The 22,677-nt window shown below is 43.7% G+C and overlaps 2 protein-coding genes across 20 annotated transcripts in view; one reads left to right on the top strand and one right to left on the bottom strand.

Moving 5' to 3' along the window:
- The window catches only part of LOC135983898 (general transcription factor II-I repeat domain-containing protein 2A-like), a 984,084-nt gene that overhangs the window by 471,346 nt on the left and 490,061 nt on the right, over positions 1-22,677 (bottom strand). The window lies entirely within an intron of this gene.
- The window catches only part of EMCN (endomucin), a 112,354-nt gene that overhangs the window by 1,181 nt on the left and 88,496 nt on the right, over positions 1-22,677 (top strand). The gene's annotated exons all lie outside the window — the stretch shown is intronic.

The raw sequence follows: 22,677 nt of genomic DNA, 5'->3' as shown, positions 1-22,677 counted from the left end.
GCAGATCTGTAGTCATAGCTTTTACAGATATCATTAGAGCAGATGGCTTTCAATGACTGGCTACTAACCTGGGTACAGAAACTCTGTTATTAAAGGATTAAGTAATTGCAGGCACTGTGTCCTCAAACTTTTACTTGGGTTATGTGTTAGAAATTGACGCACAAATAAACAAATGTGTCTTGTGTGGTGTAACTTGTGTTTTTATTCTGGCTCATTGTTGTTAAAAACGTGATGGACATTGACATGTAATGTTGTTGCTACAGGAAAATTTGCTTTTCAAACCCTGCCAGATTAGTATGAACTCTGAAAGTACGTGTTTGGGCTGCTATTTATGCTCTGTCTGCTGTGGTTAGAATGAGCAGCCTTCTTGCCGTTGTTAAACCTTGAATTCATTGCAGGTCTTTTGAAAAGCAAGGTGGAATTAGTTCGGTAGGCGCAGGCTCAACAGTGCTATTTATAAAAGCCTATTAGAAAGCAACACAGGTTAAAGGAGATGCAAAGGAGAGCTATGATTTCTGTAGAATGCATTTCCTAACACCTCTCCTGCAGCTGAATGGGAATAATTGGGTAGTGCAGTAACAGTTCAGCTCATCATGCTGAATTAGCAAATATCATCAAGTAATGGACATTTGCTTTTAACTATTGTATTCTGTTAAAAAAATCTTAAACTCAAGGCAGACATGCTGAAACTCCATTGATAAAATAATAAGAAAAAATGAAGACCATGTGTGGAAAAATACAAGTCATATGTCTCCATCTCTATCATACAAAAGAAACATGAGTGGAGCTGGAAAACTTCATAAAATTGATAATCTGTGGAGGACAGAAAGGAATCCACTCCTGTTTGACACAATCTTATTTAAAGGGACACTATCAACTTGAAATCTGATCAGTTTCAAAAAATGAGATGAGCAAATTCAGGTACTACACTTGCTACTGAATCCCCCTGCTAGTTTCTGTTATTTTATAATTCCACTTTCCAATTTTTAAAAAATATTTCTCTCTCCTATTGCCCTGTGAAAGACCCACCCAGAGACTATATGGGGAGAGTGAAACTGTTATACACACAAAGTTCTGTCAAATGCTCAAAATGTACAAATTGAGAAAATTGAGGATTATTTTTCCTTTAATTTCATTTGATTACAATAATCCTAGGTGTTCTTTGTAACAACAGCAGGTAAAAAATGTCAGGCAGTAACTTTGATTTAAGTTGACAGTGTCCCTTTAAGTAAAATGCAGTTATGGCAACCTCACTTTTTTTTTTTAAGTCAGGTGACATATGTTCACTACTTTCCCATCTTAGGAACCTAGTAAGTGGCCCTCTCAAAGCTAACTGGCTGCTCCTCTAGTCTCTGAGAGTATGCTTTCGTTGCAGCTAGCAGTGACTTGGGTGGAAAGACTCATGGTGGTGGAGCTCGTGCTAGAGTGGGAAGTTGCAGCTCTGGCAGAAATTCTGGCTAGCCACTCAAGCTCAGATCCAGGGCCTTGAGTTGCAACCCCCATGCTGCTGTTTTTAGCAAGCTAGCTCCAAATCCTCTATCTTGAGTGTCTGCCAGGGGTAGGAGTTTTGCATTCAGCTGCACTTTAGACATACCCTGAAGACTTTCAATGGTCTCCCCTTCTCATATCTTCAGATAATGTATGGCCTTTCACAATTGTCTGGGAGCATTATAAGGTGAGTGGGGAGAGCAAAAATCACCCTCTGAAGCATCGGGTATTGACTACCAATGGATGCAGGAAATGACAGAGCCGCTTTTTGCGTCTCCCTATCCTAATGTGTGTTGGGTGCCTTCAAATGCATCTCAAAACTGTATAGTCCCGTGTGCATCCCTTTTTGTGCAATGGAGTGTAAATATTCCCACATTCTGGCAAAAGACTTCGTCCCACTTTGTAGGAGGCACTGTCACAGTCTCTACGCAAAAGAATAAATGGACACAAATCTGACATCAGGAACCATAACATTCAGAAACCAGTAGGAGATCACTTCAGTCTCTCTGGTCACTCAGTAACAGACTTAAAGGTGGCAATTTTGCAACAGAAAAGCTTCAAAAACAGACTCCAACGAGAAACTGCTGAACTTGAATTAATATGCAAACTAGATAACATCAATTTAGGCTTAAATAGAGACTGGGAATAGCTGAGCCATTACATACATTGAATCTATATCCCCATGTTAAGTATCCTCTTACCTCTTGTCAAACTGTCTGATATGGGCTATCTTGATTGTCACTACAAAAGTTTTTTTTCTCCTGCTGATAATATCTCATCTTAATTAATTAGCCTCTTAGGATTGGTAGGGCAACTCCCACCTTTTCATGTTCTCTGTATGTGTATATATATCTCCTCACTATATGTTCCATTCTATGCATCCGACGAAGTGGGCTGTAGCCCACGAAAGCTGATGCTCAAATAAATTTGTTAGTCTCTAAAGTGCCACAAGTACTTCTGTGCTTTTTGTGGATACAGACTAACACGGCTGCTACTCTGAAACCTGTCATATTTTAGAATTATATTTAGTTGAAATTATAGATTCAGCCAAACCATAGGCTAAGAGGTGAACACTCCCATCCCAACACTATGGAGAAGTTTGGAACTGCATCCAAATTGTGCATCTTGGGCCTGACTCTCGTTGTAATGTTTGCGATTTGTGGATTTGTCTGGAACCTATCCACACACATACAAATACAACTATTATGATCTGCAGTGTTTTTGAATGTTCTCCCCAAAAGGACATGCAGTTGTCATATTCCTTAGCCTGCAGGGGTTAACTGCAGCTTGATGAGTACTGAACTCAACCTCCTGCAAGAAACAAATACAGAGAGAGAGAGAGAGAGAGAGAGAGGTTGGCAGCCCCACAGAACTGGAGAATTTTAGGATTTAAATTCAGTCTGTGAGCTAGCAATATTTTCCCAATATTTTTCCAATAGTTTTGGATATGAAATTCTTTGGACTCTCATGTATTTTGATAGGCAGTCACCCTCCACAAGTGTATTATTGGAGGCTGGATGAATCTAGAGATGTTCAGGATCCAAAATAATAGCCCCAGAAACTTCCTGACAACTCAACTCTAGTCTAAAGACGTCTCTTCAGCCCTCTGATCCCAGACTTCACAGTGGACTTGGGAATTCCTTGATTCTAGAATTAAAGGGCTCTGGCCTAACCACATTTCCCACTATCCCAGTCTCCACCAAAATAAACATATACCGTAGCACAGAAATCCTGGGCTGATTCATCATGCTTCCAACTACCTATTACCTGGGGAAAAGATCTGACTGGTAGGTGGGGCAGCTGGGAGAGAAATTGGGCCAAAGAGATAATTGGGATCATAGAATATCAGGGTTGGAAGGGACCTCAGGAGGTCATCTAATCCAACCCCCTGCTCAAAGCAGGACCAACCCCAATTAAATCATCCCAGCCAGGGCTCTTTGTCAAGCCAGGCCTTAAAAACCTCTAAGGATGGAGATTCCACCACCTCCCTACGTAACCTATTCCAGTGCTTCACCAGCTTTCTAGTGAAATAGTTTTTCCTAATATCCAACCTAGACCTCCCCCACTGCAACTTGAGACCATTGCTCCTTGTTCTATCGTCTGCCACCACTGAGAACAGCCGAGCTCCATCCTCTTTGGAACCCCCCTTCAGGTAGTTGAAGGCTGCTATCAAAACCCCCCTCACTCTTCTCTTCTGTAGACTAAATAACCCCAGTTCCCTCAGCCTCTCCTCATACGTCATGTGCCCCCCTAATCATTTTCGTTGCCCTCCACTGGACTCTTTCCAATTTGTCCACATCCTTTCTGTAGTGGGGGCCCAAAACTGGACGCAATTCCAGTGCTGAATAGCGGGGAATAATCACTTTCCTTGATCTGTTAGCAGTGCTCCTACTAATGCAGCCCAATATGTCGTTAGCCTTCTTGGCAACAAGGGGACACTGTTGACTCATATCCAGCTTCTCATCCACTGAAATCCCCAGGTCCTTTTCTGCAGAACTGCCACTTAGCCAGTCAGTCCCCAGCCTGTAGCAGTACATGGGATTCTTCCATCCTAAGTGCAGGACTCTGCACTTGTCCTTGTTGATCCTAATCAGATTTCTTTTAGCCCAATCCTCTAATTTGTCTAGGTTGCTCTAGATCTTATCCCTACCCTGCAGCATATCTACCTCTCCCCCCAGCTTAGTATCATCTGCAAACTTGCTGAGGGTGCAATTCATCCCATCATCCAGATCACTAATGAAGATGTTGAATAAAACCAACCCCAGGACTGACCCCTGAGGCACTCCGCTTGATACCGGCTGCTAACTGGACATTGAGTTGTTGATCGCTCCCGTTGAACCCGATGATCTAGCCAGCTTTTTATCCACCTTATAGTCCATTCATCCAATCCATACTTTAACTTGCTGGCAAGAATACTGTGGGAGACCATATCAAAAGCATTGCTAGTCAAGATATACAACATCCACCACTTTCCCCATATTCACAGAGCCAGTTATCTCGTCATAGAAGGCAATCAGATTGGTCAGACATGACTTTCCCTTGGTGAATCCATGTTGACTGTTCCTGATCACCTTCCTCTCATCCAACTGCTTCAAAATGGATTCCTTGAGGACCTGTTCCATGATTTTTCCAGGGACTGAGGTGAGGCTGACCGGTCTTTAGTTCCCCGGATTCTCCTCCTTCCCTTTTTTAAAGATGGGCACTATATTTGCCTTTTTCCAATCGTCCAGGACCTCCCCTGATCGCCATGAGTTTTCAAAGATAAAGGCCAATGGCTCTGCAATCATATCAGCCAACTCCCTCAGCACCCTCGGCTGTATTAGATCTGGCCCCATGGACTTGTGCATGTCCAGCTTTTCTAAATAGTCCTTAACCTGTTCTTTCACCACTGAGGGCTGCTCACCTCCTCCCCATACTGTGCTGCCCAGTGCAACAGTCTGGGAGCTGACCTTGTCTGTGAAGACCAAAGCAAAAAAAGCATTGAGTACTTTAGATTTTTCCACATCATCTGTCACTATGTTGCCTCTGCCATTCAGTAAGGGTCCCACACTTTCCCTGACCACCTTCTTCTTGCTAACATACCTTTAGAAACCCTTCTTGTTACCCTTCCCATCCCTTGCTAGGAGCAACTCCAATTGTGCTTTGGCCTTCCTGATTACACCGCTGCATGCTCTAGCAATATTTTTATACTCCTCCCTGGTCATCTGTCCAAATTTCCACTTCTTGTAAGCTTGTTTTTGGGTTTAAGCTCACTGAAGATTTCTCTGTTAAGCCAAGCTGGTCGCCTGCCATATTTGCTATTCTTTCTGCACATCGGGATGGTTTGTTCCTGCACCCTCAATAAGGCTTCTTTAAAATACAGCCAGCTCTCCTGGACTCCTTTCCCGCTCATGTTAGCCTCCCAGGGAATCCTGCTCATAAGTTCCCTAAGGGAGTCTAAGTCTGCTTTTCTGAAGTCCAGGGTCCGTATTCTGCTGCTCTCCTTTCTGCCTTTTGTCAGGATCCTGAACTCACCATCTCATGGTCACTGCTGCCCAGGTTGCCAACCACTTCTACTTCCCCTACCAATTCTTCCCTGTTTGTGAGCAGCAGGTCAAGAGGAGCATGGGCCCTAGTTGGTTCCTCCAACACTTGCACCAGGAATTTGTCCCCAACACTCTCCAAAAACTTCCTGGATTGTCTGTGCACTGCTGTATTGCTCTCCCAGCAGATGTCAGGGTGATTGAAGTCCCTCATGAGAACCAGGGCTTGTGATCTGGAAACTTCTGTTAATTGTCCGAAGAAAGCCTCGTCTACCTCATCCTCCTGGTCTGGTGGTCCATAGCAGACGCCCACCATGACATTACCCTTGTTGCTCTGACCTCTAAACTTAACTCAAAGACTCTCAAGAGGCTTTTCTCCAGTATCATACTGGAGTTCTGAGCAATCATACTGCTCTCTTACATACAGTGCAATTCCTCCACCTTTTCTCCTCTCCCTGTCCTTCCTGAACAGTTTCTACCCATCCATGACAGTGCTCCAGTCATGTGAGTTACCTCACCAAGTCTCTGTTATTCCAATCACATCATAGTTCCTTGACTGTGCCAGGACTTCCAATTCTTCCTGCTTGTTTCCCAGGCTTCTTGTGTTCATGTACATGCGCCTAAGATAACTAGCCAATTGCCCCACTTTCTCAGTATGAATCAGGAGGCCTCCCCTGTTTGCACCCTCCTCCTTGTGTTTCCTCCTGGTATCTCACTTCCTCACTTACCTCCTGGCCTAGGTCACCATCCCCCAGCGAACCTAGTTTAAAGCCCTCCTCACTAGGTTAGCAAGCCTGCCTGCGAAGATGCTCTTCCCTCTCTTCATTAGGTGGATTCCATCTCTTCCTAGCATTCCTTCTTCCTGGAACAACATCCCATGGTCGACGAATCCAAAGCTCTCTCTCTCTCTGACACCACCTGCGTAACCACACATTTACCTGCACAATTTGATGGTCCCTACCTTTGATGATCAAATACAGACACTCCTTCTGAGTCAGCACCAAGGTTTATTTTCCTGAAGAAATAAACCATGACTAAAGTGAAGCTTGTTCTCTAATTTTTTTCAGTGGAGTGTAGGCGTGCTTATAGAATAATACCTAGCACTTCTACAATGCATCTCTTCTTCAAAGCACAGTACATATATTCACTAAGCACCTGATTCTGTGACTTTTCCTGACAGTGAGTAGCACTTTGCCCTCCAAGCACTCCTGTCAAAATCAGGCATTCGAAACAAACAGAAGTACTTGCAGAGAAAGGTACTATTAAATTAGTGTGGGTGGGCAGGTGTGTGGGATGGGGGTGGGGCAGAATTTGGCACTACAGGCCTGATCCAAAGGGCACTGAAGTCATTTGAAGTCTTTCCATTGATTTCATTAGCCTTTGTGTCAAACCCTAAATGAGATGGACCTAAACCAAATCCCCCAGATCTGAACACTACTAAGCTTTGTGGGTCACCCCATCTCTATAACCAGACAAACCAAACTGCCAGATTCCAGCTTTGCAGCTTGAGACAAATGATACTAATTAACAGGAGCACTTTCAAGTGATGGTTGTTTGCATTTCTATTTAGATGTGCTTTAAGTTTGTAAGTATCATTAATGGTAGCCTGAAAAGATAGACAAACTGTTCTCCTCTCCTTACCTCACCCATGTCCCCATATACACAAACCTTCATGTGTTTTAGGAACTAGATGCAAAGGGAACCATTTTTTTTTTGAGCTATTGCAACACTTGAATATGTTTTCTTCCCATTTTGTGTTCCTTTCCCCTCCTGTTTTGGTTGAGTCCTCAAATGCTGTAACAGGTCATCAGTTTAGTTGTGCAAACTCAAGAAATTGAATAGGCTTTGGGTAGTTGGCTGAATTTTGGATGCTTATCTGAACTGAACTTGAACTTGCACTCTAAACATTTTGGGATTTGTCGGTTGTTAGTAGGTGGGGACATCTGAAATCAATTTTGCAAGATGGACATTTTCAAACATCAAATTGCAGTAAATGGAATTTACTCTAGCTTTAATTGAGCTCTAGTTCCTGGGCAGGTGGTTTTCTCCCTCCTGACACATTCCTTTGACTCATTACTACTGTCTCATGTTGGGCCAATAATGGCTTGTGGATTTCAAAGGTAAACTTACGATTTTTGTTTTGTTCCATAGGATGTTTTACTCCCAAACACAAAGTCAGGTTCAACGGGTGGATAAGATCAGGAAACACAAGCTGAGAGTAGAAATTGCTCACTTGACTGGTGAGCAGGGCATGATGTGCAGCCAGAACAAATGGAAGCTGGATCCTTAGGGCATATTAAATTCAGCCACCTCTGGCTGCAAACATGACACTATATAATATTAAAAATACCAAACTAGAGGCTGTCTTGCTTTCATACATTTTCTCACTTGAAATGATTTTGGTGTATTTTTTTCTGTCTCCTATATCTGGACCAAATCCAGAGGCAAAATATCGAGGCAAAATATCCACTGAAGTCAATGAGCTTTTCCTAATTAAAGAATGAGTAAGAAGCTCAGTGTTTGACCTTCTGTTTACCTACATGCTTATCTCCAACCTCTGCAAAAATCTGTAGATACATAAATGACAAAACTCTTTGAGACCTACTGTCTCCTACTAGACTAAAGAAGGTTCTAACTGGTGACATTCTGCCATGAAACTGTCATTATAGCTTAAAGAATGTTCAGACCACAGAGCATCAACTCACAGAGAGATGTTACTGATTTTGTACTGCAGTGAACTTCTGATTTTTCTGCTGAAGCAAATTTAAGACCGATCATCTCCTTTTTATAAATCCCATGTTTAAAAATGTACATGGTCATTGGTTAGTAAAAAGGTCTGTCGGGGTTGGGATGCTATAAAACTATGGCCACTGCTGGAGAAATTCTGCCCTGACTAAAACTCTCGGCAAAACTGTCAACATTCACTAGGATTGCGAGGGCGTCATTTAATGCAGAACTCGGCCCAATGGATATGCAGGAGCTGTTGCTTCCATACAGCAAGTCAGGAATCTAGGCAAGGCTCTAATGCAATCCCATAATCTGCTCTTGGCAAGCCCAGGACCAGGCCAGCATGCAAAGAAACAGGTATCCCATTCTTAAACTGGGGGATTGGAATCCCTGGGCCAGATTTTGGCCTGTGAGATAAGCCATTTGAATTGCTCCAGTAGTGCATAAGGCCCCTTAAAGAGGAAATGGGTCCAGTTCTCCTGTGACTGGTTAGTTCCTTCCCAACTAGGCCTGAGAGAGAGCACCTGGCCTCTATGAAGACTCAAGCAGCAGTTGTGAAAGGGGAATAGGGAAGGAGCAGTAAGTAGCTGGTGACAGTTGCCTGTCAGGAGCTCTATGAGACTCAAGAGAGCAGTAGTTAAGAGCTGCTGGTGAAGAGACCTAGTGCAGAGAGAGAACTGTTGGGAGAGTGCTATGGATAGGAGTTGCTGGAGAGAAATGGCCAGAGTGAGGGAACCCTGCTGCATAGAAAACTTGTGCAGAGAATCCTCGATAAAGGGGAAGAACCAGCTCAGTCAGTGCAGGCTGAGCCCAGGAACCAGAGAGTTGATTCTGGAGGGAGGTTCCCGTGAGCAGAGGTGGGACTCCAAGCAAAGGGGCCCGAGAAGTGGAATGCTGCAGGGAGCCCTCTTGCAGAACAGCTGGAGTTGAGGGCTGTGAGAGAAGAGCTGCAAGAAGCATGGAGAATTGCCAGAGATGTGGAGGCCCTGGAATAGGGGCATAGTAATTGGAGGAATTGTTGACTCGTGGATGTGTGGCTTGGAGATGGGCCCCAGAGTGCAGGGCAGGAGGACCGCTGCATGTTAACCTGCCTTACTTTGGGATCGGAGGGCGGGGGTGAGAATTCTGACTTGGAGGAGCTTGCTGAAGGTGGAATTGTAGTAATTATTCCTGGGTTCAGGTCTAGAAGTGGACTCTAAGAGGGACAATGTTCCTGTTCCAGGAGGGGGACATGACTATTAGTCTAATCTATGGTGAAAAAGATGGGCAGCTTGGTTGGCTCCAGGGACTGTAGGAGAAAACAGACAGGACTCACCTGTATCTCCACAGTCATGCAGGAGGGCAGCCTGGTGGTGGCAGCCCTTTTATACGATACCTTCTTAAACAGTCAACTGGCAATTCACTTTGTCTCAGAGAACTCCTCAGTGGTGTACAGCTGGAGACATAGCAAAGAGTGGACATGCCCAGTAGCAAAAAGGAAACACGTGGGACCGGGCATGTTTAAATATGACACCATCTCTATATCATCTGTTGCTGATCCCTTTTCCAGTATGTCTGGGAAAGGAGAGGGCGTGGCTGGAGAACACTATGATGCCTGGCTGGTATAATGGCCCTTACAGGGCTCACACTGGTTTAGCTTATGGGGCTCGAGCTGAGAGTGCCCTAAATAGTGCCAGGCATGAATCAGCCATTGGCCAGCCACAGGCTTGAGGGGAGAGCAAAAAAAAAAAAAAAAAGGCAAAAGCCATCACTTCCACCCTGAAGTGTACCCCAAATGCTGATCTCATGCATCTGAGGATTCAAGCCCCTAACTATATGTACTCTTCAGCTGCCATGCTAGAATATACTAGTGTACTAAGCATTACATATTGAACTAATAAATATGGGTGGGATTTTCAATGAAGTGCCTCAGGGAGTGAGGCACCTAATTCACATTGACTGTTGAGCCCCTCCCCCCCATCCCTCCCATGTGTTGATAAAGTATTTTCAAAACAACGTTTAATCTCATTTACACTTGCACTAGGACGTTCTGGGGTGTTTGCTGTAGATTGTAGATAGCAGCACACTGCAGGTGGCTGAGAGCAAGAAGCAAATACCAAAGTGGTATTTTCTCATCACATACATAGACTGTAGCCTTTCTGCCTTGCCTTATCATTCTAATGAAATTGTTCATCTTGCCAGCATGGGAGATATACTCCAGCATTGCTAGCCTACAAGATATTTAATCCTTTTAAAGAGCACATTCAGTTTGTATTAACATCTCAAGTGCACAGAGTTGAAGTTTTTTTGAAGAACACTGGTGCAATTCAAGCATTAGGGTTAAGTGAATTGAATCATTGGTTGTCTTAATGAGTTGTTAATTCTTTCTTCTTATCATTTTTAGCAGAATATTAATATACCAAAGGGATCCATATTTGGGCTTGACATGTATGGCTAGTGAGGCAACACTAACTAACATGCCAAAATCCTTGATTTTTAGCTAGTCTGGGAAAAACAGTGGCAGTAAGGTTAGCATCTGCTGCCTTCCTGGCCAAAGAATCTAGCTCTTTTCTATATAATAATTTATATACAATTTTATAATGTAATTACCCTCCTGGTCTGAGATATGAATTTTTTGCTTCATAATGACTAGAAATAATCAGTCTGGCATATCCCAGGACTTCCTGACTGCAGATTTTGCCACGGGTTCACCCCCCAGTACAGAATGTAGACTTTTATTTAAAAAATAAATAAATCTTAGCCTTTAAGGCTGCGACGATATTCTTTGCAGTGTAAACAAATACAGTGATTATATGTCAATGGCTGTAGATATCTCAGATGATTTCAGGCTAAGGGTATTACCCATATTCTCAGCGTGATTGAACACGGACATCAAATAATGTAAACTTGCTAATTGTTTTCCAGCTGGCCATTTAAGTGAAAAGTTGTTGTTAGAAGCAGTGGGAAAGCTAGTTGCTAACAAGGAACTAGAAAGTCAACACCCCCTAATCCCCCAAAATGATCACATCAAACCCTTCAAGAGAAGAAGGGAAAGAGTAGTTTCATCCCTTCAGCTGTGCCTATAGCTTCAACTGTCCTCTGGCCCAATTACTTCCCCAGATGCCAAAAAGCTCCACATATCCCTCTCAGAGCTGACAAAACTTTCAGCTTCCCCCTGACAGCTTCTCCAGTATGGATGTATTGCTAATACAAAATGCTGCAGCACAATGAAAATTGAACGTTCGCGCAATTGAACTGAATATCGAAGTAAATGACACTGGTGATACTTTAATGATGGTGGTTATTCAGTTTCACAGGGGATTCAATAAAAGTTTCAATTTTAAAATTTGCTTGAGGGCTGCCATGGAAATCCGAGTCCTACAGAATCCAGGGCTCCCTGCTGCAGAATTTAGCTCCAGCTTGTAGTGCGGCATGTGAGCCTTGGAAAAATATCACTTTAGTGTTGAAAGGATGGCTGCCCAAACACCCTATTATATTAATGCAACTTCAGAGTGTCTTTTGGGGAATGGTGTTCTTTTAACAGCAGGGTGCTATAGTACATTACTGTATTTGCTGTAGATGCTATCGAGGGCAGAAAATATATTTGCTGAATTACTGGATTTCGTTTGAAGCTGTTGGTTGATGGGGGTTCAAGTGAATATCAAGAGGAAGATCGTTATTAAAATACTTGCAGAATAATGCAGTACTAGAGGTATGCTGCCAATAATTGAAACACTACATATAAGTACCCTGATACACCCCTTTTCATAAGCATGCTAATTTAGTGATGTGGTTGCACCTACTTTGTAATGTCATTGAAATTTAGAGATGAAAGTGACTTAATCTGCTAGTATAATGTTGACAGACCCCGGTTGTAGGTGGGTAGGATTGAACCTGGAACCTCTAAAGCTAAATGCATGAGCCTCTACTGCGTGAGCTAAAAGCCACATGGCTGTTAGCTAAGGCTGTAGCAGATTCATTAATTTCTAAGTGGTCTCGGTGCCACTACATGGGACGGAGCACCGCACCCAAGAGGTGTGTGGGTTACACTAGGACACCTTATCTAGCTGTATCTCTTCCAGCAGACAGTGGCAGTAGTGCCAGGCTCTCTACCTCCTCTGTTTCTTCATTGCCTCTGAACAGCATCCTCTTCTGGATGCTGTGTTGACCTACTGCCTCAACTGTTAGTGACACCCACCTCTCCTCTGCGACATCAAATCACACGAGAAAGATACTTGTTTAGAATCTGAACCCAACTGTACCCTCTGGCTGGTGCAGATTCAAAAACAATGACTAATGAGTGGACCCAGTTAGTCAATATCCATGGTTAGTTAATTCCCCCAGCCATTTGTCTGCGCCCAGTTACAGAAATGAGATATTTTATCCTCTGCATTCACCAGTAGCTAAAGTGATAACAAATACCTAATTTTTGCTTTCTTTAATATTGGGATGTTCTATACCTTCTAGTCCTTGTGGCTTTATTCTAAGCATTGTGGAAAAAGATGAACAGGGACTTAATTCAGTATGGAAGTAAAGTAATTATGAAAGCAATTTCTAACATTCCCACAGAAGTTCATGTGGGAGTCAGGGCTGTATCTGAAGCTCCAAACGCAAATGCTTCCGGAGAAATGTCAGCAGCAGAATGGCAAGTGTGGGTGTGGCTGGAGTGAGTGTATAGCAGATACAGGATATGCTAAAAATACATGCATACTAGGAGCAGCTGCAATGACCCCTTCCTGCATTATACAGTTAGGCCAAGTTGAATCTTACTCTATTAGGGTATGTCTACATTACGAAATTAGGTCCATTTTATAGAAGTTGATTTTTAGAAATCGATTTTATACATTTGATTGTGTATGTCCACACTAAGTGCATTAAGTCGGAGGAGTGTGTCCTCACTACCATGGCTAGCATCAACTTACGGAGCGGTGCACTGTGGGTAGCTATCCCACAGTTCCCGCAGTCTCCGCCACCCATTCGAATTCTGGGTTAAGCTCCCAATGCCTGCAATGGCAGACAATCGTTTCACGCCTTTTTTCCTGGGTTAGCCGTGCAGACGGCATACCACGGCAAGCATGAGCAAGTGCAGAATGGTGGTAGAATGTGCCTTTGGACGTTTAAAAGCTCACTGGCGCTGTTGGTCAGACCTCAGCACAACCAACATTCCCAGTGTTATTGCTGCTGCTGTGTTCTCCATAATATCTGTGAGAGTAAGGGGGAGACATTTATGGCAGGGTGGGAGGTTGTGGCAAATCGCCTGGCGTCCGATTTTGAGCAGCCAGACACCAGGGTGATTAGAAGAGCACAGCAAGGCGTGCTGCGCATCAGAGAGGCTTTGAAAACCAGTTTCATGACTGGCCAGGCTTCGATGTGATAGTTGTGTGTGTTTCTCCTTGATGCAAACCCGCCCCCTTTGTTGATTTTAATTCCCTGTAAGCCAACCACCCTCCCCACTTCGAAATAAAGTAACTATTGTTTTCAAACCATGCATTCTTTCTTTATTAATTTAAAAAAATGAGATAGCGGACAAGGTAGCCCAGGTGGGGTGGGGGAGGAGGGAGGGACAAGGCCACATTGATTATTGTAGCCACACTAAAAATCAAACTGTTTGAATGACAGTCTTCTGTTGCTTGGGCCATCCTCTGGAGTGGAGCAGCTGGGTTCCCTCCCCTCCTCCCCCCGCGTTTTTGGGCGTCTGGGTGAGGAGGCTATGGAACATGGGGAGGAGGGTAGGCAGTTATACAGTGGATGCAGGGGGGGGTCTGTGTTCTTGTTGGCTTTTCTGCAGCTCCAACAGACTCTTCATCATGTCCGTTTGCTCCCCCATTAGCCTCAGCATCGCGTCCTGCCTCCACTCTCCACTATTCTTTCCTGGCCTCTGCCACTGAATGCCTCCATGCATTAAGCTGTGCCCTATCAGTGCGGGAGGACTGCATGAGCTCAGAAAACATGTCATCGCGAGTGCATTTTTTTCGCCTTCTAATCTATTGTTGTTATATCATCTCAGGGATGGAGATGATAGGGAGAGCTTAGAAACATTCTACGCTCTACGATTCTGGGGGGACTGCATGGTCACCTGTGCTGCTGAGTCCACCACGCTGACCAAACAGGAAATGAAATTCAAAAGTTCCCGGGCTTTTCCTGTGTACCTGGCTAGTGCATCGGAGTTCAAAGTGCTGTCCAGAGCAGTCAAAATAGAGCACTCTGGGATAGCTCCCAGAGGCCAATACCATCGATTTGCATCCACACTACCCCAAATTCGACCCAGCAAGGTCGATTTTAGCACTACTCCCCTCGCTGGGGAGAAGTACAGAAGTTGATTTTAAGAGCCCTTTAGGTTGACGGAATAGGGTTGCTTGTGTAGACGCAGTCATTATAAAATCGACCTAACAAGGCTAAATTTAACCTAACCCTGTAGTGTAGACCAGGGCTTAGAGCTAGCCACAAACCCATGATTTTACTGCATGCTACAGCGACAGTGCATGACAGAAGATAACTACCAGTTGACTCATACTCAGGTTCTCCTTTGTCCCTTATTTTCATACACAAAATTTACTGATTTGGGGGAAGCAAAAAAAGTACGGTAATAAATCTATGTAGGACTTCATAGTTGTCACACTGGTGTGCATCTTGACCACCTGGTATTTCCAGGCAATAGAAAGAATAGAATTAAGATCTTTGTGCTCTAAAAGAACAGGCCCTCCCCTCCAATGCAGAATCTCAATAAGCTGTTAGCAGTATAGAGCCCATGGCAAACAGCTAAGTGGTTCTGAATCCATCCGATGCAGGGCAGTGGTATTAGCCCATTCTCAGTAATGATTAACTCCTTTCCCTTCACATTCTTAAAATGTTTTAGGGTAAAAACTTTGAAAAGCACCTAAGTAATTTAGAGGCCCAAGTCACATTGACTTTCACTAAGTCACTTAGGTGCTTTTGAAAAATCTTACCCTCGCTATCAAAAGCTGAGCAAGAGATCCGGTTTAGTGACTGTATGACAACTGCCTGTAAAACAACGAAGGCAGCTTTATACTTGTCTGTACATTTGGCAAACTTTTTAATTGAATATGATAAGTGCATCAGTATACGAGTCCTATTCCATGTTGTCAACCCTGTACACTACCCCAAAAAAGCAGAATGTACTTAATCTTAACAGATTCTGCTTTTTTGGGAAATGTGCAGGGCTGAGTACATTGTGCTAAACAAACTAACTATAATAAAATACCCTGTTTGTTTTAAAATGGCTGTTTCCTTTTATAGGTTAAGATCTTCTAGGGCTTCCATTTTATCTCCTTAAAAATATGGTCCAGGATTAAACTTGGCAATTAAGGTCTCAACATAATAGCAATTAAGCATAATTCAGAGTGCTATAGCCTTCTCTCAGGTATTGGGTGGGGTGAGTTGGAAGGGGATCAATATTCCCACGCTTGATTCTTGTGAGGGATAAGGGTTTTCACTTTGTTCTCTCTCTTACTCCTCCATATGGTGCACAGGAGGAGCCTGAGGCCTTGTCTACACACAAACGTGCACCAGTTTATTCAAAACCATATTTTAAAATTGATTTAGTTAAACCAGCCCAAGTTTGTGGGCAGATCATCCCTTAGTGACTCCTGCAATTCCTCCTTCCTCCCTTCCCCTCCCCGCCCAAAGGAGAAGGGAGGGAGATGGTCTGGAGCAGTCACTCTCATCCTTTGCAGACTACTCTACCTCTTTCAGGAGTCTGATTTATCTTGCATTTCCCCAAGTTTTAACTCACTTAAAAACTACTTGCTCACAAAATCAGATATAAAAATACAAAAGTGTCACAGTTTATACCGGTAAAACTCATGCTTTTGCCAGTATGGCTTATCTCAGCTCCAGCCCCTGAGTGAAAAAAGCTATACCAGCAAAAGCTCATCTACATTAGGGGCTTTTGCTAATATGGCTATGCTGGCCAGGGACCGCATCTCATCACTCCCCTGACAGCTATGCTGGCTGAAGTTTGTAGTGTAGAGCTTCCCATAGGCACACAGAGTTCATTGGAAATGCAAAGGTGGAGATACTGCAGTAGGTAGTTTTGATTGGTTTTTGCCTGACTATACAGGGGGATCAGTGAAACTGACTAGACTTTGTCAGAGCACAAAGTCTGAAAACTGTACAGCTAGTGACAGAAATGCTTTTTCTTTAGTCCATTAGTTATTTTTAAGTACTATTTATGACAATGGGTAAAAATATTTAGGCAAAAGTTTGATTCATAAGCTGACAATATGCCATTAACTATCTTAAGCCACTTTGCCAGTAGTTATTCACTATTATTCTGTTCATTCTGCTCTATAGTATTTTGTGTAGGAACAGTTTTCTGTGCACTTTGCATATAAATAGCTTTTATGGACTGTTTGTCTGGTGCACAGGGAGTGGTACCCATGTGTTCTGGGAAGGGGAAGAAGAAGTATCAACACCAGCGTTTCACTTCCTGCTGCTCTTTGTTCTCTTGTAGAGAAATTGCATCAGGTTCCACTGCTTCCACCCCTGTCTTCCTTTGGTCACTCCCAGCTGTCATGGTGAGAGGCCTCCTGTTCTGTGTGGCTTAGATTCCCTCTCAGCAGCACCATTACCCCCTTCTCCTTTCGCATTGCTATAGCTTGGGCTCTGGTTCTTATCTACTCATTGCCCTTCCCTCCTCTTATTCCCAGCTGCTTCTACTCCCTTCGCTTCCCACATCAAAGCAGGGAGCTGCCCTACCCTCAACCGGTCATAATAGGACTGCCCTTCTGCGACACTCTGGCCTTGCTAGCTTCCCTTAAGGCCTGAATGTCCCCCTGCTGTGGGAGTGGATGTCTCCATTCTTCATGCTTCTGGAAGAGGGGTCTGCAACTCTGAGTGTGTTTAAAAACTGAGGTTTAATTTGCCCTTTATGAGGGATGGTGTTTGAAGGGGAGGGTGTCTGTTTGGCAAACTGAAATGAGGGTGGGCCATTGCTTTACGCTGCTCTGCACCTAAGCCTAAAGACATTGGCACGTCTCCTTGGCTTACACTTTTTAGCCTAGTCTGTACTAGAAAAATCCCCCTTACAACTTGCAATGGGGCAATTAAACCTGACTGTTGTGAATCTGTTCTGCCTGTCCATATAACCAGGGGTTTTCAGCCTTTTGCTTGCTGAGACCCACTGCAATATGCTATAAAAACTCCACGGCCCACCTGTGCCACAACAACTCATTTTCTGCGTATAAAAGCCAGGGCCTGTGTTAGGGGATAGCAAGCAAGCCAATTGCCTGGGGCCCCATGCCACAGGGGCCCCCACGAAGCTACATTACTCAGGCTTTGGCTTCAGTCCTGCGTGGCAGAGCTCAGGGCCCCAGGCTTCAGCCCCATGTGATGGGGTTTTGGCTTTCTGCCCTGGGCCCCAGCTAATCGAACGCTGGCCCTACTTGGCGGACTCCCTGAAACCTGCTCGCTGCCCCCCAAGGAGCCCCAGACCCCTGGTTGAGAACCACTATATATAACCACTCCCTTCAATCATTGCACTGCGGCTTCCAAAACAGAAAACTTGTATGAATAAAATCACTGAAACTGCAGTAGCTCAAAGCTAGAAACAAACAGGAATACAAGAGACAGTGCACAGAGTAGTCACAGAAAGGGTTGCACGAGCATTAGGGACTGTGCTGAGAAGACCACTTGCAATGGTGCCCCTGCAGCGCCAGCATTTTCTATCCACACTAGCACTAGAATGACATTGTGTGTGCCAGCGTAAGGTAGACTGGTGATAGGCAAATGCAATTTCAAATTGGCTGGTAATATTTGTTTACCTTTGCAAGCACTTTTGAATGTGTGCATGAAGTATGTTATAACTGCTCCACAAGCTTGTGGCTGAAATATAAACAAACTGGGAGGCAGTTTGTCTTTTGCCTGATGAAATTAACAAATGGCTACATTTAGTGTAATTTTATTACAAGTCTTGCAGTATTTGGTGTTTCTCCTAAAGCTCCTGCCCCTGGGTTCAACACATGAGAACCTCAGCTTTTACGATTTTTTAAAAAATTAGTTTTTAGTCCTCATGGGTACAGAGGAAAGTGAAAGAAAATGTGAAAATGTGAACCCAAAGGGCTCCAAACACCAGAAGACAACCCTCCCCACCCCAAGCTTATTACTTTTAAAAACTCATGAGTTTTATTCTAATCTCATGATTTTTGAATGCCTAGGTTGGAAATAGTGACCATACTTGATTTTAAAGAGACACTATTAAAGTTAGGTTTAAACCTCCTGATAGTGCATTCTGTTTGGGATATAAATCCTTTTCCCCAGAATTTCTGTGGTGCCCACTGATCTTTTTGATATGTATAGTATGGTATAACAGCATTTACTCAAACACCACTTAACTGACACACCATGGCTACATTTCAGCATTGTCTTGCAGCATATGTAACTTTCAGGTTACTCCTGATTAACTGAACCATCATTTCTTTAACTGTTTTCAATGTCTCAGAAATATTTTGAATAACTAGAATTCTAATCATTGGTATGTTTGTGTGTACTGCACCTAACACAATGGGGCCTTGATGTGGTTGGCCTCTAGGCATTACTGTCTAAATGTTAAATAATAATAAATTACTAATGCTGTGCAATCAAGATCGTAATATAAGAGCCTTGTACAGGCAAAATGTGACTTCGCCATGGCTTGTCACCCCTGTTGCTGTTTGACTGGCATACAGTGGGGTTAAAGACTTCAGTCTTAATGGTGTACAGTAACTCCTCACTTAAAGTCTTCCCGGTTAACATTGTTTCGTTGTTATGTTGCTGATTAATTAGGGAACATGCTCATTTAAAGTTGTGTAATGCTCCCTTCCAGGGCTGGCTCCAGGGTTTTTGCCGCCCCAAGCGGCAACAAAAAAAAAAAAAAGCCGCAATCGCGATCTGCGGCGGCAATTCGGCAGGAGGTCCTTCGCTCCAAGTGGGAGTGAGGGACCGTCCGCCGAATTGCCGGACGTGCCGCCCCTCTCCGGAGTGGCTGCCCCAAGCACCTGCTTGGCAAGCTGGTGCCTGGAGCCGGCCCTGCTCCCTTCTAACGTCGTTTGGCAGCTGCCTGCTTTGTCTACTGCTTGCAGGAAGAGCAGCCCGTTGCAGCTAGCTGGTGGGGGCTTGGAACCAGGGTGGACCAGCAGCCCCCTTATCAGCTCCCCACTCCCCTAAGTTCCCTGTGCAGCAGCTGCCCAGCAGTTCAGCTGTGTCCCTCCCCCACTGCCATGTGCTGCTCCTGCCCTCTGCCTTGGAGCTGCTCCCTGAGACACCTGCTTTCTGTGTGGTGGAAGGAAAGGAAGAGGGGGGCTAATGTTAGGGTGTCCCCCTCCTTCCTGCTCCTGCATCCCACTTACCCCATCTTCCATAGAGCAGGGCTCAGGACGGAGGGAGCTTGCAGCAGCTGCCCTCTCAGCAAGCTGATCTAATTAAGGCAGTATACTTAAGGGAAATACGCATATCTCCCTCCATTCCTGCTGCCTTGTGTAGAGAGAGAGTTAACCCTTGAGGGCTCAGCCAATTGTTAGTTCATCATTTAGCAGTAAGGGAAATATCCCACCTTCTGACTCCTCCATCTCAACCAAGCTTCACAATCATCATCACTGTGTACAAGTATTAAATTGTTTGTTTAAAACTTATACTGTGTGTGTGTGTGTGTATATGTGTGTCTTTTGTCTGGTGAAAAAAATTTCCGTGGAACCTAACCCCCTCATTTACATTAATTCTTATGAGGAAATTGGATTCGCTTAACATTGTTTCGCTTAAAGTCGCATTTTTCAGGAACATAACTACGTTAAGTGAGGAGTTACTGTACTTTACAGGAAACTCAAAAGTATTATAGGGAGGGTTATACTGAGTTGTTAGTTTTGTACCCAAAGATCAAAACCACTCTGCCCTTAAGAGTATCTGGAATTTTTGACCCTGCTGATTAATGGTAGTGAACTGCTCATGGAACTAGTTGACTCTCTGAATTGCAGTGAGCAACAAAAGTCACATCTGATGGAAATGAACTAGCCATATACAGTGCATTGCCTACTGGAGAGAAGGGGCTAGAAGAATTCCTTTAATGAATTCACTCCTTGTCATTATCCTGGTTGCTTTTAAAATGTCATTCCTTACATAATATTGAAAAGGCTGTAGTAAAATGTGATCCATTTCCACTCCTCCCATTCAAATTCATTTAACACTCGGTGTATGTCAAAACTGCAATGTAAACCCAGGGTTAGTAGGACTTGAGTTAGCAGACCATGGGTTTGTTAATCTAGGGTTTGAGCATCTACCCTAATTTGTAACCCCAGGTTAGGAACTGGGTCCCAACCTGAAGCTCCGACATCTATATTGCATAAAGTGGGCCCAAGTCCAACCACCCATATCCCAGACTTCCTTTGTTTGTGGTGCATTGTGGGAAAACTTGACTGTCCACCAAACTTCACCATACAGAGGACAAAAAGTCAGCCCATGGGATTGTGGGATACTTTTGGCAGAGTCCCAGAGCACTGCATCGACACTGCAAAGCAATAGGGCTCGAACCTTGGGTCCCAGCTTGCCTCATGCTCGGCCCCTCTATCCCTGCCTGCGTCCAAGCCCTGCATTAGTGTGATTTGTGTGTAGTTGGAAGGAGGATTAGGTTTGAGCCTGAGTTTGAACCCTGGGCTTACATTGTTAGGAATAACTGTACAGGAAAGATGAGAAATCCAAATAGAGGAGTAATTGAAGAGGCAAATTTCCCTCATGGCTCCTCTTCTATCCTATCATCTGAATCACTCCTTATGCGCACATTTTCTTTCCAACAATGAACTGTCCACAATTATTATTATCTACATTATTCAATTGAACATGAGGTGTACTGAGAGGAAATTACACTGAAAAGATTCTGTGATCGGTACTGACTCAATGAATACTTTTTGGGTAATATCTTTAGAGATGGCTCTGCTCCAAAAATAAGGCTCCAAACAACTCCAGACTTCCAGAATTGAGATCAGCCTTTCAATACTGATGACCCATGCATCTGAGCTTGGGTGGGAAGCCTGAGCCTCTGCCAGTGCCACAACGTCCACATGGCTATTTTTAAATCATGCCACGCCTGCATGAGTCTGTCTACCGGGGCTGGGTGGCTCACTGCAGTGTAGACATACATTGATCGGTTAATTTAGAGTAACCTGTGGATATAGAGAACAATTGATCACAGTCGTAGTTATAACAGTGCTTAGCATATTTGAAAACTTATCAAGTTTCCCTCTTCCCCCATCTTCTTTTCTCAAGATTAAACATATCTAGGTTTTTTTAACCTGTCTTTATAGATCAGATTTTCCAAACATTTTCATTTTTGTTGCTTTCTTCTGGACTCTCTACAATTTGTCCAATGTGGAACCCAAAACTAGACACACTACTCCAGCTGAGCTCACCAGTGCTGGCAGGACAATTACCTCCTGTGTCTTATATACAATGCTCTTGTTAATACACCCCAGAATATTTGCCTTTTCCACAATTGCATCATATTGTCAGCTCATATTCAAGTTGTGATCCACTATAAACCCCAGATCCTTTTCTGCAGTACTACCACCTCACCAGTTATTCCCCATTTTGTATTTGTGCATTTGATTTTTCCTTCCTAAGTGAAATACTTTGCACTTGTCTTTGTTTAATTTCATCTTGTTGATTTCAGACCAATTCTCAATTTGTTGGGGTCATTTTGAATTCTTATCCTGTTCGCCAAAGTGCTTGCAACCCTACCCATCTTAGTGTCATCTGACAATTTTATAAGCATACTCTCCATTTCATTATCCAAGTCATTAATGAAAATGTTGAATAATACTGGACCCAGGACAGAGCCCTGTGGGACCTCATTAGTTACCTCCTCCCAGTGTGACAGTGAACCATTGATAACTGCTTTTTGAGTGTGGTCTTTCAACCAATTGTGCACCCACATTATAGTGATTTAATCCAGCCCACGTATCCCTATAGTTTGCTTATGAGAGTGTGCAAACTAGACTCTGTCAACAGCTTTACTACAATCAAGGTATATCATGTTTCCTGCTTCCCCCCCATCCACTGGGCCAGTAACACTGTAAACTGAAGAAAGTAGTTTGGTTGTGCATGATTTATTCTTGACAAATCCATGTTGGTGGTTATCCTCTCTGTGCTTACAAATTGATCGGTTAATAATTTGTTCTAGTATCTTTCCAGGTATCAAAGTTAGCCTGACTGGTCTATAATTCTGCAGGGTCTCTTTGTTTCCCTTTTTAAAGATAGGTCCTATGTTTGCTCTTCCCCAGTACCCCATGAGTTCTCAAAGATAATTGCTAATGGTTCTGGGATGGCTTCAGCTAATTCTTTAAATACCGTAGGGTGAATTTTGTCAGGCCCTGCCGACTTGAATACATCTAACTTCTCTAAATACTCTTTAACCTGTTTGTTCCCTACTTTGGCTTGTGTTCATTCCCCCTTGTTGTTAATATTATGTCAAGTATCT

This window comes from Chrysemys picta, chromosome 5 (assembly GCF_011386835.1).
Source record: "Chrysemys picta bellii isolate R12L10 chromosome 5, ASM1138683v2, whole genome shotgun sequence".
NCBI lineage: Eukaryota > Metazoa > Chordata > Testudines > Emydidae > Chrysemys > Chrysemys picta.
The sequence above is the reverse complement of the archived record's forward strand: the minus strand, read 5'-3'. Positions and strand labels throughout refer to the sequence as shown.